The 15,878-nt window shown below is 42.3% G+C and overlaps 1 protein-coding gene across 3 annotated transcripts in view; it reads left to right on the top strand.

Moving 5' to 3' along the window:
- Positions 1–325: 325 nt before the first annotated feature.
- RASGEF1B (RasGEF domain family member 1B) overlaps positions 326–15,878 on the top strand; it is a 40,926-nt gene continuing 25,373 nt past the window's right edge. For 2 of the 3 annotated variants that reach the window (XM_034771638.1, XM_034771636.1), the window contains exon 1: positions 326–426. The gene's annotated coding sequence lies outside the window, so the exon portion shown is untranslated. Of the gene's footprint in view, positions 427–448; positions 579–15,878 lie in introns of those variants that run through there. The other variant, XM_034771637.1, reaches the window with a different exon arrangement.

The following is a 15,878-nucleotide window of genomic DNA, read 5'->3' as shown; positions in this document are numbered from 1 at the left end:
ATTGAACCAAACTGTAAACCCTGGAAATCACTCCATGCCAGGGGTGCCCCTCCCACACACCCCAGGTCCAGCACCTGGGTGTAGACACGCGGGGGGAGGGAACAAAGAGCAGGGCCAGGGCGGTACAGCCCCACAGGGCTTGTGAGGGGCGGGGACCGGACACTCCCACCCTTACACCCCTACTGCCCAGACGCACCCAAAGCCGCAGCCGGGCAAAGCCGACAAGTTGCTCTCAGAGCGGCACCGTTCCCCAGCGGGGGCAGGCGGCGCTGCACCCGGGCCAAGGCCCTGCCCAGCTCCGGCCGGGGGCGGAGGGAGGAAAGGGGCGGAGCGGCGAGCGGCTCCAGAGGCAGCACAGAGAGGACGGGCGAGGAGGGAGTGGGACCGCGCCGTGGCTGCTGCGGAGAAGTGAGGCGGGACAGCGGGGTGAGTGAGTTACCTGCTGGGGGACGCCGCTCGCGCGGGGAGAGCCCGGCCACGCCAGCCCCGCGGCGCTGAGAAGAGGCGACGCCGTGCAGGTCGCGGCCGCTTGCGGGGAGTTTCCAGCCACCGTCCGGCGACTCCTGCTTCTCCCCCGGGTACCGCCGCGCGCGCGTCTCCTGCTCCCGGGGCCAGGGGCTCGCGGCAGCCGCGCGCGGCGACACGGGGGGATTTGGGGAGACCAATGAGAGACAAGTGTTGCCGGGGAGCCGGCTCGCTGTGAAGCGTGGGGACCGGGGGGGGGGGTACTCTGCGCCTCGGATTGCGGGTCCCCCCCCACCCCCCATCAACATCCTCCCCTTGGTCCTAGTAACCAGCATCTGAAATGCCTTCCCCGGAGCTCCTGCCCTACGATCCAGGGATGCCTTTTCAGAACCTAGAGCAGAGGCAGCCAATTGTTATTGTAGGGCCGGGCAAAATAAGAGGGCGGAAGCGTGAGATGTACCTGAAGTGCGCTTATGGACTTGTTTTTCTCTCCAGCTGGAATATGACCAGACAAAACCTCAGATCAATATACAAGAGGAAGCGCCGGCTAGCTTAAGTGGAGGGTGTAATTGCTGTTAAATGCCTTGAGCCTCTAGTGTTTTTCTGGTCTATTGCGTCTACGCGGGCGTTGTTTTGGTTCCCTCCTTGAATCCAAGGAGTCAGCAGCATCGTGCTGTGACTGCACTGTGTGTGTGTGTGTACATCTAAATATAGTGCTGGGTGACATGCGGGTCTGGGAGGCTAAGGGTGAGACAATACCTCTGCAGAGTTCACAAGGGGAAGGGTGAACTGAAAAGTCAGCCTCGGGTATGAATGAATGATTCATTTCATCCCACAGAAAACTCGGGGTATGTGAAAGCGTGTAGTGATTGTGGCTTTTAAAAAAATATTTTGGATGCGTGGTGGGGCTGCCCGAGTGGGTTGAATATGTATCTTGCTTAAAAAGAGAACACTTTTCTCAATAATATGGGAGATTATAAAGTAAACATGTCATCAGTAGTTTCATTTCATTTGAGTTGTGTTTCAAAAGTCCAGTTGTAGCTAAATCTGTGTCATTTTAAAGGAAGTATGGCTAGGGTGTAGACTTGTGCTGCAGAAACCTCACTCGAAGAGACTCCCGGTAAAATCTGCAGAGAGATCTTGGCGTAAGATAAACAGGCTAAGTGTATTGGACAATTTATAGGATATCCAAGTGGCCAGTAACCCATGCTGGGAAACCTTTATTAATACCTAATGCACATAAGAACGATCTAACCTTTATTTCTGCTTCTGAACTATTTTGGACTTTAACACTTGGACTTTGAGCATTGTCCTGCTAAACCCAGGGTTCTGAGTTCAATCCTTGAGGGAGCCACTTAAGTATCTGGGGCAAAATCAGTACTTGGTCCTGCTAGTGAAGGCAGGGGGCTGGACTCGATGACCTTTCAAGGTCCCTTCCAGTTCTAGGAGATAGGATATCACATTCCCTCCATTGGCACTATGACTAATGGTTGGGGTGGTGGGGGTGTCTTCTTAAATAAGTATGACTGAAACAATCAGTTGTGGGTTTTTAACCCTTGGTGACCGATGGAAGGGAGTTCTGGTTTATCAGGGAGCATCAATTAGCTATTAGCACATTTTGTTACTAGCTCCCTGTCAATTGCTTTTTTTGGTTATGATAAATGCCTGTGTAGTTTCATGCTTTACCAGTCCCTTTTCTCTGAGCTTTCTGGAAGCAGTTATATGAATTCCAGGCACATGGTGTCAGACTGTCACAGTGCACGTCTGTCCCCAGCTTGTTTTGGTAGTGGCTGGCTTTCCATGTTCTAGTTACTCCACTGAGAATTTAGTCAACATTTGCACCTGTTACTGTGGCACTTACAGTGCAGTGTCATTATAAAATAAAGAAAGGATTTTACTGAAAGAGGAAATTTCATGTAAGTGGGTTAGATCTGGTCTACACTGTAACTTTTTATGATGGCGGGGAGACGGGGGGATGGCTAAAATATGTGTACCGCATGTTTAAAATGTGGCTTAGTTTTGCAGTGACGATCCTACAACCCATGCCTTAACCATGTTAACTATGCTACAGCACTGCAAGCATCTAATGTTTTAACTCCCAATATGGTGGTAGCTACAGGATAGATGGGCCTTTTTATGTTTACCTTTGCATAACTGGATATTTTAATATGCAAATTAAATCTGTGATAAGCTATAACAAAGCCAAACTTTTAAAACGGTTTAGTGTAGGACTGGTACTCTCCACGATCCTCTAAAAGGATCAGTGGTGAAATAGCTAAGTAATGTTTAAATAGTCATTAAGGGTTGGGATTTTTTCTTTTTATTCCAAAAGTGCTGAGCACTTGCAGTTCCCATTGACTTCCGCTGGCATCGTGTCTGCTCCGCACTTCTGAAAATAGGGCAATAGGTGTCACTTTTCACTCCATTGAGAAGTAGAACAGGAGAGGTACACAGATACCACAGATATCTCCATTGGTTCATGCTCCAAAGGTTTTATTCACTACCAGGAAGCTTAGAAACTTGTCTTTTAAATGCAAGCTTAAATTCTGCATGCTCTGAGAAACCAAAACAATGTTCCAGCCAGTGCTTGATTCAGTCTGACTCCTAGTTAGTGTGAGTGCAGAATAAGAAAACATTACAAGTATTTTATCAAATGGTTTAGGAATGGAACAGCCCATAGGAATCAGTTTCACTCTTGCACATCTTTACTCTGGCCATGTTATTCTTTATTACTGTTCTCCCTTCTGTAGATTTATTTACAGTAACAGTAGCTCCTTCCCTCCGACTTGGGAGGACAAGCACGAAAGCACAACCACAGCAAATTAGTGGTTCAGAGAACTTACCTTAAAGTGTACTGTCTAGAAAAGCCTAATGACCCTTCAGCTGAGATAAAATATATTATTTCTTTTATATAAAGGGCTTTACATTTTTACACAGTGTTCTTAACTGAACTCCAGCTATGTCTTTGGTTCAGCACTATTTCCCTCCCCTCACTGCTCCTTCACCCCATTTATTATATTAATGTTCAGCCATGCAATCTAAAGGAAAATCTGTAACTTCAGAGTGGGGAAGTAGTTATCTGAATTTGAATAAGTTCTGCTGAAACTAAACTTGTGTGCACTTCTCACTTGGAGTTGTCTTTTAAGCACTAGAAAATGCTTGTTGTCATTTGGTGTGGGTGTGCAAGGAAATTCTCTATCATCTTCTTGGCCTGTGCTGGAAAACAAACTTTGCAAACAAAAGTTCCCTAACAAATTTTATAGTCACAATGGGGACTTTATGAGCAGAACAGAAATAATCCACCTCTGGCCAAAAGGCATTGTTTAAGTTCCTTTATTATTGCTGCTGTGAGGAGGAGGAGGAGTATTAAAGAAACTAAATCACTGCAGTAAGGTGCCTCAGTGTGACTATATGTACTTAGAAAATGGGCACAATTAAGGGAGCAATCCAGGATGTTGAAGTGCACACAACAACTACATGACTCAGGTATACTTATCCTTCCCATTTTTGTTAATTAATAATCTGTTTTCCAAATGGGAGAACACATTCCAAAGTGTGTGGTTTTGTTGTTGTGAGAGCATCACATGCCTTCAGTATGTAACAAAGCATGGGGCCAAAGGTCAAGTGCTTTCATCACTCAAGAAGTGCTTCTCTCACTATACCTGTACACCTTGTAATAGGTTGTTCCTTACTTTTAAGAATTCATAAACCAGTAGCCAGCATTGATGATGATCTTTTCACCATCCGAGTCTGTATGTGTTTGTTAAATACCATACTTTATTAATGGTTTCAGAGTGGTAGCCCTGTTAGTCTGTATTGAATGTGAATCACTAGCTCAAAGTCTCATTGTCCTTTTAAACAGAGGGCCAGGATCCACCTTCTGTTGAGCATGGGAACTGCTACCAGTTACTAGCAGCTGAAATAAACCAACAGATGAAGTCTGACAGCGTGTGCTTGTTTCTCTTCAAATAAGGCCTTGTCAAGACTAAGAAAAAGATGCTTTTTTCATTCGAACTAGCTTGAACTGTGTCCACGTTGGTGTTAAGTGAGGTTTTCAGGTGAATTAAAGTAGCTGATTAGAACTAACTAGTGGGGGGTAGGGAGAAGCACCCTTTCCCCCTAGACTAGACAAAGTCTAAAAATCACTGGAAGAAAATTCAGCCCTGGTATTAAACAAGTATAATTACTATAGGTCCTGATGGAGTTGTACTTGCCTTCCCCACAGGTGAATTTGAACAATCTTTGCTTACCTTTTGGTCTAAACACAGTTTTTGTACTGATAGAATTATGGGCATGATTTAAAAAATACCCCCATACCTGAAATTGTTATACTAATACATCCCAAAGGCCTGGTCTACACTGGGGGGGGATCGATCTAAGATACGCAACTTCAGCAACGAGAATAGCGTAGCTGAAGTTGACGTATCTTGGATCGAATTAAAATGACTTACTTCATGTCCTCACGGCGCGGGATCAACGGCCGCGGCTCCCCCGTCGACTTTGCTTCCGCCTCTGGCCGGGAGAGCGATTGGAGATCAATTTATCGTGTCTACGCTACATGCGATAAATAGATCCCCAATAGATCGATCGCTACCCGCCAATCCGGCGGGTAGTGTAGATGTACCCGTAGTGTGGATACAGTTATAGCAGTGTAACTTATTCTGTTTCTCATATGGGAATAAGCCAAACTAGTATAAGCACTTTTATACCAGTGTAACTGCATCCACACTAGGAAGGGTTGTATTGCTTTAACTACATCAGTACTGTATAGTTAAAGTGGTACAACTGTTGTATGTAAATAAGCCCTTAGAGGAAATACTAATTTGTACTATGCTATATTGTTTGTTTTGTCTCATGAGCAAATTCCTTACTCTTGCCTTAAGCTACAGTAATAGTCTCTCTCAGTCATGAATATTTAAGGTCTGCCCAAAGGGGAAAGGGGGTGAGGGGGGAGGATTGTTAACCTTTTGCCTTACTTCTGGTGAAATAAGATGGCAATTTCTCAAACCAGCATTTAGCACTTTCCTGCATCAGCTAAGTGGAAGGGAGAAATTTGCTCATTAAATTCCTAGCTAGGACAAGTTCAATGTGGCTTTTATAAATGCGGTTGTTAAATCCTGTTACAGGTTGTAGTTGCAAATTACAACCTGCTTGTCAATTGTGATTATAAAGGGGAAAACGGTGTACAAAATTCATTGTAGCTTTCACAAAATGAAGACAAAGCATGAACCAGCATTTTAGTATAGAGAGCAACAGCTCTCTAATTCAATAGTATCTTGCTTTTGTGAGGTCACGGAAGGATTTCTCCCATGTGAGCTTGATGTTCAAAGCTGGTAACATGTACCTGGCATTAATAACATAATATGCTTGTAGAGCACCTTCTGTAAAATGATCTTGTTGTGTAAAGAATCGTAATAATCCTGTGAAATAACAAAATATAATTATCCCCGTTTACTGATAGGTGGAGAAACGAGAAAGTGAGAAATGAAATGACTTGGCCAAGGCCATATAAGAAGTCAGTGGGCAGAATCAGGACTAGGCTTTAACTTAACCTAACCTCATTTTTATTTCCCTACTGACTGCATTTTAAATGGCTTTTTATAAAGCTCTCTGTCACTGCAAACAAATGCAAATCCACTCCTGTGATATAAGTGTGCTGATGAAACTGAACTTTATTTTCTGGCCCTAGTCAACTGACTTGGGTCAGAGTTACAAAGGTTAGTGCCTCTGTCACAGAAAACGGGTCAGTATTCATGGTATTAGTTACTGTTATGACCCTGTGGTTATTGTTACTACTCTGATGGTCTCCTGTGGCAAACTTCTTATATCTGTGTCATGGTGAAAAGCAATTTACTGGACCCCACAGATGTTGGCTGTCTCTAAGGCATGTAGACAGGACAGCAGACAAAACTTCACAACACGCAGGAGAAATGAACAGCCCATCCTTCCTATAGGAATTGAGGGAGGGTTAGTGTTTGTGGCGGAAGTCGGTCATTGACTTCAGCAGGAACAGTTAGTGGAATGCTGAGCACTTCTGCAAATCCTCCCCTGATTCCATCCATCACTCTGAGCAGACTATATATTTTTTTCTTTGCATTTCTTTGAGAGCAAAGCTCTAGGAGCCGGGCCCAGCAATTCCAGCAGAATTCTTACTTAATGTTTTGAGTCAGATAAGTTGTCTTAAAAAACAAGTATATTTTTGCCCTATTTGGATAAAAAATAACCCAGACTAGGGAGGTGTTTATCAGCGTGCGCCTTGATTTGAGTGTAAGGTAGAGCTACTAGGAAGAAAATCCACATGAGAAACTTTATGGAGGGGAAATACATTTTGAGCTACCAAAAAGCCCCTACCTTTTACTGATCCCAATACCAATTGTCACCTGAAATGTCCTCTCCTCCAGTCCAGCTGCCTGATCATAAATAATGACATCAAAAAGCAGCTATTACTTCCTATGCAGTCCTGCTGTTCAGGAAAGACAGTATTTCATTGCATGCTTTAGCCAGGTTGAGGCCCCTCTGCGTGCTTTTCAAGTCCATTCATCCTGCAAATCACTACAGAATGGGCAGCAGCTGAGCTCCAGGATCTTTGGAGGCTCATGATACATAGTTACCTCTAGAATAACTCTGCCACTGAGCTCCTTCATCAGCTGGCCTGATCTCCATGGCATGGACCCGTCATCTTTGATTGGTTCTGTTTTCAGATAGTTGCATCCAAGTGAAGTTCATTGACCCTTGCGAGAAGTGCGGTGTTGGTGTTTTCAAGATGAACAAACAAGCTGCTTGCAGAACAGCTGTACTTGTGAATGAAAAACAAACAAACAAAAATACACAGTATTAAAGGGAGACTGCTGACATGAAACAATCACATGTAAAAATAATTCTCTTTCCTGTGTTTACAACTGAAAGACTGTATACTCTTTCCTTTCATTGATAATTTGACTCTTTGTAGCTTTCCCTTCTTGGACGATGAAACTATTCTTATCAGTTTCACTTTGTTCCTGTATTTCAATGTCAGTAGCTTTTATTGGCATATCTGTTTTGACAAAGTTGATATGTCCAGTATTTGTGTGCATGCGTAGGACAGAGCTCCAAGTACAACAGTACAGTGGAACTTCTACCAGGTGGTTATTTTTGTAATTTATTCCATTTCTGGCCACCAGGAATTGATGCTGTTTCTGCAATCTTGTTCTCATCCACTATAGTACAATACTGGGGTGTTTGAGTCACCAACAGCACAAAGGGAATGTTCAAACTGTTTTGATCAGAGGGCTCAGATGTCCTGCTTTACTGGCACTGTAGTAGCATTCTGGCTGATTGTACTGAAATCTAGATTTATTTAATTATTTATTTATTTTGGGTCCGGGTTTTAATCATTCCAGCCCAACACCTTAATGTGGCCTGCCCACAAGTGCTTGTACAGTGCTACTTCAGAACAGTAAGGAGTCCAGTGGCACCTTAAAGACTAACAGATTTATTTGGACATAAGCTTTCGTGGGTAAAAAACCTCACTGCTGAAGATGTGATGTATCTGAAGAAGTGAGGGTTTTTTTGTTTTTGTTTTGTTTTTTACCCACGAAAGCTTATGCGCAAAAAAATCTGTTAGTCTTTAAGGTGCCACCGGAATCCTTGTTGTTTTTGTGGATACAGACTAACATGGCTACCTCCTGATACTTCAGAACAGTTCTTCTCTTTGCTATTCAGGAAACTGTTCTCCCTACCTCCTTGCCAGCTGCTTCTGGGGGAGGTATATGGAAGTGGGACGGATGAGCAGAAAAAGTATTAGCGCCTTTTTTTTTTTTTTTTTTTTTTTTTTTTGGAGCTTGAGTCCGTTATGTGTAATTGCAGCATTTCAGTATTGACAGGAACTTTTTTTGTTCCTTTTCTCCTCTTCGGTTGGCAGACTCTGAGAAAATTAGGTCACTCTTTTATGGGCCATTGCTCTGACAGACATATTTACACACAACGTAGCAATGTATGGACTTTTCTAAAAGAAATGGAAGACATTCCAATGACCCTGTTTATTCAGGGCATCTTTTTTAATCAAGGAGCTACTTTATTACTGTGTCACAGTTCTGATAGCTATGGGTGAATGTACATCTAACCTCTTTAGATTTTAAACATTCCCTGTTTACGCCAAGAATGAAGAAAGAGTCCTCTCCTATGCTCCAGAGAAAATATGGTTTTAGATCAAAATAGAAGTCTTGATCTGTTCAGCACTAACCTAAGAAATTCTTTCCCCCTTTCAGCCTATTATCTTCTGCAAGTAATCTGTCATGAATTGTACATATAAGTTGTACAGGATCACATACAATTCCCAAGTCCTCTACAAATGTTATTTAAATCAACCAATGTCTCAGTTACTAACTTTTACATCATGTTTGTTAATATTGTGGCAGACAGACAATTATGAAAACCTGTGCCCTCTATTGGATGGAATGCTTAGGCGTGTGTGTGCATGATCATGTCTAGCTACTGCCTACAGAGAGTTCAAGCCCTGATACTACCACACAATGTGAGTGTTTCTGGGTTACAGACAGTTTTATTGTGTTAATCTTTTAGTACAGACAAGGGAATTCTCATCTCCGACCCCCTTCTGGCTTTGGCAATGATTGCATTGTGATCTTTCATTATGAATGCGAAATGCCACCATTTACAATTCGGTGCCCTTAGAAAATATATTTTCTAAGGAATAATATTAAATATATCTCAGTAACCTAATACAGAAGAAGAAACCTTGGATATCTCTTGGTGTCTCTTTAAAGTCATTTTGCATCCATCAAGCCACATTTCTGACTGAGAATTTAGTACCCATTATTGTTATCTGTAACGCCTATGTTTGCTGTAACTTCAAGCTTTCAGAGAAGACGGTCGCTCCTTCTTGCAGTTTGCTTAGTTTGTGTGTTTGACAGCACTCCTAGGTAGAATCAGTAAGTGCTGCTTCCCCAAGCCCTGCGAGATGATGCTTACCAGGAACACAACAGCAAAACTGAAACTGAGGAGTTTTTCCTCTTCTCTTTATGTTCATTCTAGGTTGCAGCACAACTCATAATAAATGAACCGCCCCTTGCCAAATGCACAGAGAACATACTGCAGGGAGGTTGGAATGTGTGTTTTCTGCCACAGAATGATGTTGAGCTCTGGTAACGTAGCTTTTGTTTCAAAGGGCTCCAGAGGCCTCATCTAGCTAGAATCAGTTGAAATTGGTGGGAGTCTTTCTGCTCAGTGGTTGCTGGATCAGGCCCCAAACACTTCATAGGTCTATATATACAGCCCCACCTCTGAGGTGGAGAGTGGCAACCAAAGGCACTCCATAGAACAGTAGTGAGAGGGAAACTTTGATGAGGGATAGGGAGTAAACCTCTACTCTTCTTAAATCGATATATATATTCAAAGAGATCTTTAATAACTGCATGTAATAGACATAACTACCATTTGGCGGGGAATTACAGACCAGTCAGCTTAACTTCTGTACCCGGAAAGATAATGGAGCAAATAATTAAGAAATCAATTTGCAAACACCTAGAAGACAATGAGGTGATAAGTAACGGTGAGCATGGATTTGTCAAGAACAAATCGTGTCAAACCAACCTGATAGCTTTCTTTGACAGAGTAACAAGCTTTGTGGATAGGGGGAAGCGGTAGATGTGGTATATCTTGACTTTAATAAGGCTTTTGATACTGTCTTGCATGACCTTCTCATAAACAAACTAGGGAAATACAACCTAGATAGAGCTACTATAAGGTGGGTGCATAACTGGTTGGAAAATCGTTCCCAGAGAGTAGTTTATCAGTGGTTCACAGTCATGCTAGAAGGGCATAACGAGTGGGGTCCCGCAGGGATTGTTTCTGTTCACTGTCTTCATCAATGATTTAGATAATGGCATAGAGAGTACACTTATAAAGTTTGCAGATGATACCAAGCGGGGAGGGGTTGCAAGTGCTTTGCAGGATAGGATTAAAATTCAAAATGATCTGGACAAACTGGAGAAATGGTCTGAAGTAAATAGGATGAAATTCAATAAGGACAAATACAAAGTACTCCACTTAGGAAGGAACAATTAGTTGCACACATACAAAATGGGAAATGACTGCCTAGGAAGGAGTACTGTGGAAAGGATCTGGGGGTCATAGTGGATAACAAGCTAAATATGAGTCAACAGTGTAACACTGTTGCAAAAAAAGAGAACATCATTCTGCAATGTATTAGCAAGAGTATTGTAAGCAAGACACGAGCTGTAATCCTTCTGCTCTACTCCACGCTGATTAGGCCTCAACTGGAGTATTGTGTCCCACATTTCAGGAAAGATGTGGACAAACTGGAGGAAGTCCAGAGAAGAGCAACAAAAATGATTAAAGGTCTAGAAAACATGACCGATGAGGGAAGATTGAAAAAATTGGGTTTGTTTAGTCTGGAAAAGAGACGACTGAGAGGGGACATAACAGTTTTCAAGTACATAAAAGGTTGTTACAAGGAGGAGGAAGAAGAATTGTTCTCCTTAACCTCTAAGGATAGGACAAGAAGCAATGGGCTTAAATTGCAGCAAGGGCGGTTTCGGTTGGACTTTAGGAAAAACTTCTGAACTGTCAGAGTGGTTAAGTACTATAATAAACTGCCTAGGGAGGTTGTGGAATCTCTATCATTGGGGATTTTTAAGAGCAGGTTGAACAAATAGCAGTCAGGGATGGTCTAGATAATACTGAGTCCTGTTTTGAGTGCAGGGGACTGGACTAGATGACCTCTCGAGGTCCCTTCCAATTCTATGATCTTTTAAGTTTCATCTGAAAGTAGCATGACCTACTGGATTTCAAGCTTGCTCTCCCCAGGTGGTCTTTCATCCCAAATTTTCAAAAGTTGCTCTCTATGGCTGGTAAACTATTGTTTTTGGTGGCACTACAACCTTGTATAAAATGTTTGCACCTGTCACAAATACAGACCAAAAAAGTAAGATAAGGGCAGACTTTGTGGTCAGATCTCTAATCCTTCCTTCCTTCCTTCCGTCATGTCACAGTTAAAGCTCATTTTAACTTGTCCACATCATTTCCCAGATGGAAAAGATAATGTTAATGTTCTTTACTACAGCCCTCATACTCCTTTGCTTTTACCAGCCCCAAAGTTTATAGCAGCGTATCTCTTATCGAAAGCCTACTTTTCAGCATGTTGGGAAGCGAAGCTCTGAAAGGAGATTGTGGCCTGAGTTCTGAAGTAGTTTTAGGGAGGCATGACTGCAGATCTGCTTCCTGCATAAGAAGGTAAAGATTCGGTGGTCTTCCTTGTGTTCAATCTTACTGTCTTTTGGCTGAAGTAGTAGAATGTGAGCAAAAATCAAAAGTGTGCTAGTAGTGTAGTGTGCCTTCCATCTGTAATCAGGTTAGTATTGAATTCTGAAGTGACTCCCTCTACACAGACACAGGCTGACTTTATTTTGTAGATATGATGTGCAAACTGGTCTCTTAGAAGAGCAACGAAAACAGACCCTGTCCACTACGATTGCCAGTGAAAAGCTAATTCTTTTCTGTTGTTGAGGGTTGGATCAGACTCACTCAGTAGTAGAGCTGGCTGGGAATTTTTTGACAAAACGTTTATATTGTCAGGAAATGCTGATTGATTGAAACTGAAACTTTTCAAGGAAACATCTGCTTTGATGAAACTTTCATCAGGAAGGTTTCTCAGGATTGAACTGAGAGACAGTGAGTCTGATACCCCACAACTAATTAGCCAGCACTCAGTAGTTAGGGCACCTGGAATGTGGGAAACCCAGTTTCAGATCCCCGCTCTACCTGATTTGGAATAAGGACTTGAATGTGGGTCTCCCATATCCTAGGTGAGCTCCCTAACCACTGGGCTGTTGCCTATTCTGGGGAGGGTGGCGTGGGGGTGGTACTGTATGAGTATGGGTGTCTCCCATGTTTTGTGTGAAAAATGTCCAGAGGTTTGTTTCATTCCAGGGTAGAACAAAACCAAACTTTGAAAACTCCAATTATTATTATTATTATTATTATTATTTATTATTTTTGCAAAATGGAATTCTTGTTTTCTGACCAGCCCTATGCAACAACGTGGAAGCTTTATTTGAATCTTTTGGGTTTGCCAAATTAGAGCTGGGGTACTGCAGGAATTGCAAGTTTTGCTCATGTGTTTTCCTGCTTCTGGCATTACACTCGCATGAAAGCTGCTTACTATTATTTATCAGGCTTGAGATCCCATTATGCTATATGTTCTACAGACACCCCAGCAAGAGCAAGTCTCTTCCTTGAAGAGTTTGCAAATCTAAGTAGATGAGACAAAAGATAGAAGAAAAGAAGTATTGTTCTCCTTTTGCAGGTGGTGAACCAAGTCATAGAGGTTCAGTGACTGGCCCAAGGTCACAGAGGAAGTCTGTGTTGCCAAGCCAGGAAATGAACGCATATCTCAGTCCAGGGGCTCAATCACAAGACCATCCTTCATCCTAGCAACAACAAATGTTGTTTTTAAAGTTAACCAAACTTTAGTAAAAATGTTCAGTTTTAATTTGGGTGAAGGTTCGCAATTTTTTTCAGCTGCATCACTTCTTCAATACCAATTCTAATATTTTCTTCTTCTTTTAAAAGCCCATTCTACTTTGTAGAGTGTACCAATATTTGTATATACTAGGACACCTATCCTACTTGTTTCTAGACTTCATGGACCAAATTCTGCTCTCTTCTATTCATCTCTGCTGAAGTCTGTAGGCAGAATTTGGTCCCATTATACAGATCCAGGGGAAATTAGAACAAAGTAGAATGCTTTTTATCTGTACCTCCTCACTAAATACAGCAAAGACACGATCAAGGTTAATAAATCACGCTGGAAAAGTGCATATGTTATGTGAGTCATCCTGTTGGATAGACTATATTTATCACCATCATGCTTTGATATCCTCCATTTTGTCACATGGACAATGTGTTCTGTGTCACATTCACTTACACAGAAATCCTCGTCTGTCTAAATATGCTGTATACAGTGCATCTCTTACTCAATACTGCTTGACATTTCATTGAGACAGAACTGAGCTGTCTGGGGCAGGAAACTTCTCTAAGTAGTTTAGAGACAGTCAGTACACATAACGTCACATTCCTTTCCAGCCATAAATATACACACACACCCCTCAATTTCTGACCTTTGACCTAGTGGTTTATAACATTGTTAATAATCAACTATTAATGATTTTGATGGTTTTTTCCTCTTCATATAGTCACTGTAATAATTTTTCTAGGTCTTAAATTTAGTATCCATTAGAAACAAACTGACATGAACAATGCTGGTGGCACTCATTGTGCTAAGAATTAGAGGCTCTAAAGCACAAAATAAAATCGCTTTCCCTTGGGAGTTAGTTACTGAAGTTTAAGCCGCTTTCTTAGCTTTGATTTTTATTGTGCCTTTTTAAAAAAAAATACATACTATAGAGGAAAGCATATTCTTGGTTTTTGCCTGTTTACTCTAGTAAGCTTTTATTTAAATCGTTATTAGTTGCTTAGTGATGTGCCGAAACTGGACATTTTTATTGAAACTGTACAGCACCTCCAAAATTTGGTGGTAAAATGAGACGTTGATCTGAAACATCTCTGATTTTGATTTGCAGAACCAAAATCTATCTGACTGGGAATTAGGATATGCAAAACCAATATGTGTTGGTCAGATGGGACAAAACGTTAACTTCTCTTTCCAGCCTTAAACTTGAGTGACTTGGCTAAAATGGGACTTGGATTCAAACAAACGGCCACGTTTGTTTTTGAATCCAGACACTTGGTGAAGAGTGGTTTTGCAGAACCAAATCATGGCTTCCTCAGCGTTCTCCATTAAGTGAATGTTGGGGGCAATTGGTCTTTGGATGTTTTGGTGTGAATGGCAGCACTTTTACAGTTATTTGGAATACTTGTGTAATGTGACTTGATGGTCTTTCACTCCTGTCTGGCTAGAAGTACACAACATAATGCCTTGCTCTGGGACAGTCCCAGCAGTTGCTTCCTCTGTCAGTAGTTAATTGGCTTCTGAGTTAGAGCTGAAGAAACTGTCACCACAATAGCTTGAAACCACACACAACTCTCCTGCCTCTGGATTTTGTTATAAACTTTAACTTGAGACCCCTTTCAGCAAAACTAGGGGATTTAAGACCCATGCAAAGCCGTACATTTTGTCTAAGCTTCTCTTTGAGTTCTTGGGTTTATCCAATTCAAAGAATCAGAGTAAAACTTTGGGTGGGACTGTACACAAAGTGAAAACACAGAATATGTTTACATAGTATCTGCACCTCAAATGGCCCCATTTCATCCATCTCCTCTCCTCAACTTTTCTTATTCCTGGGACCACGCTAGCTTGGCAAAGAGTTTCAGAGACAGTCTTTCAGAATGCTTTATCCTGCCCAAAGACGGCTGTGATACGGCCTGCGTATCACCTGCTGTGCATCCATAATAAAGGAATCGTTTGCAAGAGTTCTGCACCTTGCCGCCTTCTGCTGTGGCACGTGCATCATTTTATTCTTTTTCCTCTTCCTTCCCAATTCACTGTGCTGGAAAGAATCAGATCCCTGGTTGAACAGCTGCATGGAGTGACTAATGTGACTTTTCAGACCCGGAGCCTCCTCCCCCACCCCATTTTGATGCTAATATCTTTTGGCATCTCGAAAAAGCAGGATTAGTGCAGGTCATGTAGGCCAGGAGCCTCCGTTCACTATCCCTCTCTGCTAAGCAACAGAATTTGGCTTTCTCCTATTGTTTACTTACTGAATCTCTTAGTCTTCTGTTGCTCTGAATGCCTCCATTGTCTGGACATGCTGCCAGAAGCAGAGAGTCTTTGGCTCTGTGTGCAGTGCATTATGTCCCCAGGAATCTAGCTAATAACTTAATAGCTTCTAGTCTCTACTGAGCTCACTCTGAAAAAGTGCTTTGTTATGAGTTGCAGAGAACACAGATGGAGAGAAGCTACTTATCTCCAGGCTGTCACATTACTACTTGTTCTCGAAATCAGGTGCCTTCACAGACTGAAGAGCGTGGCTTGAAAGAGAGTTTCTTTCCATATAGGATTTGACACAATGGAGAGAAAAGCAACAGCATCTGCACTTACAATGACGGCTCAGGGGCATGAAAGCTTTTCATAGACTCACGCACACGTGCTCTGCCAACCCACATGCACAGCAGCCGGTGCAAATTAGCTGTAGGACTTGGTCTCCCTTACCTCGTAATTGCTGAAAGGAATAGAAGCTGTGTGATACCTTACTGCATTGCCGCTCTGTTTATTTGGTCTCCGAATGTGACGTGCTTGCTAGAACTTACTGCGTGTTAACTACTATCCAGGTAGATAGAAGCACATTATTATGATGAAACTTGGGTGTGACGGTAACTTGCAATCAGGGATGAAAACCAGACATTTCCACCAACTGCTAGAGAGCAGCTATTCC

The sequence above is a fragment of the Trachemys scripta genome, chromosome 5 (genome assembly GCF_013100865.1).
Source record: "Trachemys scripta elegans isolate TJP31775 chromosome 5, CAS_Tse_1.0, whole genome shotgun sequence".
NCBI classification, from domain to species: Eukaryota; Metazoa; Chordata; order Testudines; family Emydidae; genus Trachemys; species Trachemys scripta.
Note: the sequence above shows the minus strand (reverse complement) of the source record. Positions and strands in the feature narration are given on the sequence as shown.